Consider the following 3,815-nt stretch of genomic DNA (forward strand, 5'->3'; position numbering starts at 1 on the left):
TGAGTGGGCAGTCTTTTTTTTCTGATTTGTTTTGGTGATCAACTTTTATTTTTTTGATGGTGGAAAATGTGCTTAATATTAGTTAGCCATTCAGTATCCTCTTTTTGCAAACAGAAGCATCCTCAGTATAGTCACACAGTCCACCCAGCTGACATGGTCAGGGCCACACTTCCCAGACCTGTCTTGTTCATGGCTTTAGGCTGAAGAGTCTCGATTTAATGTACATGGGAGTCACGGGTCAGCACGTAGCCTAAGTAGGTACACTTAAATCTTGCCGGGGGCTTAAGAAATGCACGGGGGGGGCCCAGAACTTGCACTGGCCCTATGCAAAAGGGGTGGATTTCACTAGGGGAACTCTCCAAATTGGTAGGTGCTGACCCAGGCTCACTTGGTGTTGATTAGGGATGCTCAGTGCCTGTCTGGACTGGGCTAGAGCCTTGAAACGTTATCTATTGTCCAAAAAAACTTTTGAGTTTGATTCTTAGCCCCACCCATAAATGGTCTTGCTGATTTAAATATCTTGTCTAGAAGCATTCTCTCTAAAAGTTGAGCCACACACGGCACTAATGCACTTTATTGCCTGCATGTGTAGATGTCGACCTATTCCCGCCTACTGCGCAGTAATTTAAGCCGGCATAAATGCACGTGTAGACACACCCGTTATGTCACCCGGCAGTGATAGCCAGCAATGTGCAGCCCTGCCATACTTCATCCAGCCTGCCCATTGGTCCATGCAGGCCACCCCCGTCCCTGCACTACAATCATAGCTGCTCTGTATAATGACTTGCTGGCAACTTAACTCTGGAGTGACTTCTGCCTCTCTATAAATATTTAACAGAGTCCTTCAGGCTAAAAACAGGAGAAACAATGTCAGCAAATATCAAGTTGTTCACCCTGAGTGGAACTCCCATTGTTTTAACTGAGCAGGGTCAGGCCCGTTGCGTTCAGTCCAGTATTCACAGCGCCACCCTCTTTATCAGCCATTGCATCGTGGGCAAAAATACTGTCTCTAGGGATCCCTGTTATTCCTAACTCTAGCTGATCAAATCTAGTGTCCATGAGATCAGCTGCTGCACTTCCCTCATTCTGATGTGGTTAGTCATCGTCTGATAGCCTTTGCTCTTGAACAGGGAATTTCCTGCTGGAGCATTTCCTTTTAATCAATATTTTCTCTTATTTTCTTAAGGCCTTAATAGTACAAGTTTGAACTGCCTTTCTTAACTATTGTTTAGATCTCTGAAACCCCTAGAGACAGCTGTTGCAAGAAGAACTATATTTAATGTGATTCGTCAACTCTCTGAGGCTCTTAGCTCCCAGGACCGGGGAAGAATTTTTCAGGTATTGCTAAGGGAACACTCCCGTTGACATTCTGCTCCTCGCTTGCTATATTACGCTGCTAGAGATCACAGGAGCAAACACAGGTCTGCCAAATATGCTGAAAAAGGGCAGTATCTGCCCGATAATGTGTTTGGAAATGCAGTCTTTAGGTTAGGCACCGCTGCTGCCCTTCTGTTCGCCTTGTACGTGGTAGCATGGAGCAGTAGAGGGCAGGTCTTCTGCGTCTGAGCTCCCAGCGGCAGACGCAGGACCCAGCTCTCCACCACCAGACACTATGCGTGCAAAGGGCACCGCATCCTCCGCTCCAAATGGCAGCCTGGCGTATCCGGTGGGCACAGCTGAGCATCACACAGGCAGATTTTGATATCTTCTGTGTGACAGTCGTGTTAAGTGTGATGTAGCTGCAATGGTCCAGAAATCCTGTGACGGGCAAGGGTGTCTTAGGGCAATACATTTTATTGGACCAACTGTGTAGTAGGGATATCTTTAGACAAACTTTCCAATGTAAGATTTTCGTCCTCACGTCTGAATATAGGAAGCTAAGTGCAGTAAGTGAAGCATGGCCACTGTGGGGGAAACTAAACGGCAACAGCACAAGAGAATGGGCTCTCACAGAAACAAAAATGTAAAGGATGGAGATATAATATAAAGGTTGGTCTAATAAGAGATCACCTTTATTCAAAGAACCTTGTCTGTAGTCTAACACAGCTACAACCTGAAAGGATGGAGATGCATGCACACACACACAAATAGCACATTTCTTACACAATCTCTGCTCCATCTCTGACCTCTCTATACTCCTGCTCAAGGGAAATCTACTTAACACCTTTCATTGGCTTTTGGGAACAAGCTGGTTGGACACTAAGATCCAAGGTCTCCTATTGCATTTATGGCCCACTACAATTTACCCAACTCCTGACTGCTTTCCACACAAGAAAGGTGAGACTGAGCCCCCTATTCCCCACCTTTCATAGGCCTTGATCTCCCAGTCAGCCACCACTTTTCTTTTGCTAACTGTCTGCTACAGCTGAGAGTGTCTCAGCCTTTCCCCTACGCCATGCTTCACCTGCTGCGCTTGGCTTCCTATGTTCAAACACCTGAGGATGAACATCTTACATTGGGAAGCTCATGTAAATATAGCCCAACTCCATAGTTGGTCCAAGTAAAAGAGGTCACCCCGGGGAATCCTTGGTTCTGATGATGAGGGCAGTGGAGCAGGGGTGACTCCAGCCCGCAGCTCCCGGGTTTCTCTTACACAAAGCCACAAGCAGCGCGGGGCTGGGGAGGAGCCGCTGTAAGTGCCTAGGTGGATTGGCTGCAGAATGACACAGTCAAGTAGTCCCAGTGTGAAGAGACAAAACAGTCCAGACTGCTAGAGAAGTCAGGCGGCAAGGGATGTGGGGCTGCTCCACATCCCAGGTCCTGGGGATGGGCAAGGCCAGCAGCCCTGGGACTGGCCCCAGAAGGGGCTTCTGAGGGCCTGGAGCATGGCTGGCTGCAGAGATTAGCCCAGGGCAGCAGGGCTTGGTGTGTACATGCACACGGGTGTGCGTGTGTCCATGCACTGCCTGGCTCTGTGTGTGTGCACCCAAGTGTGCGTGTGTTTGTCCGTGCATCCATGCACTGTTGCAGATGTGTATGCTCATGCATTTCTCCACCTGTGTGCGTCTGTGTCCATGCACTACTCAGCTGTCTCTGCATGCACGTGCCCATGTGTGTCTATCCATGCACTGTTGCACATGTTCATGTACTGCCCCAGCGATGTGTCCATGCCCCGTCACGTCTGTGTTGTGTACATGCAAGTGCCCATGTGTCTCTACGTGCACTGTCGCACATATCCATGCACTGCCCCAACTGGGTCCATGCACTGTCACGTCTGCATGTGTGTGCACGTGTACCCATGCACTGTATGCAGTGTACCACTCGTGTGCCCATGTACTGCCCCAGCTGTCTGTGTCTACGCATGTGCACATCCACACACTACCCAGCTGTGTTTGTGTGCACGTGTGTGTGTCTAGGTACTGTCACGTGTCCATGCGCTGCCCCAGCCCTGTTATGCGCGTCCGTGCACTGTTGCATTTGTGTATGTGCGCAGGTGCGTGTCCATCTATGCACTGTCACACGTGTGTGCGCCTACACATTGCCCAGCTCTGTGTTGTGCATGCCCATGCACCCTCCCGTTTGCGCACACTCCTGTCCACGCGCACCGCCCAGCCCCCAGTGCTGCAAACCTGTTCCCGCGCACGTGTCCAGGCGTGAACGACCCGCGCGGGGGCGGGGCCTGCGCGGGAACCCCAACGCACCAATCAGCGGCCCCTACGAGTCTCACATGATTCCCCTAGCCCCGCCCCTTCCCTCCTCCCCCCTCCCGCCGGAAAGGGACGCCGCGCGCGGGCGATGACGCGAGCACGTCGGTGGCGCGTGACGTCGCGTCCCGGGTAGCGGGCGGGGCCGGTTTGAACGCGGAGGAGCCGGGG

General features: G+C 51.2%; 1 protein-coding gene across 1 annotated transcript in view; it reads left to right on the forward strand.

Annotated features, from left to right (window-relative positions):
- Nucleotides 1-3,730: 3,730 nt before the first annotated feature.
- MAPRE1 (microtubule associated protein RP/EB family member 1) overlaps nucleotides 3,731-3,815 on the forward strand; it is a 9,902-nt gene continuing 9,817 nt past the window's right edge. The window contains exon 1 of the mRNA XM_019539496.1: nucleotides 3,731-3,814. The gene's annotated coding sequence lies outside the window, so the exon portion shown is untranslated. The remainder of the gene's footprint in view (nucleotide 3,815) is intronic.

Source organism: Crocodylus porosus, unplaced genomic scaffold (genome assembly GCF_001723895.1).
Source record: "Crocodylus porosus isolate Cpor-Errol unplaced genomic scaffold, CroPor_comp1, whole genome shotgun sequence".
NCBI lineage: Eukaryota > Metazoa > Chordata > Crocodylia > Crocodylidae > Crocodylus > Crocodylus porosus.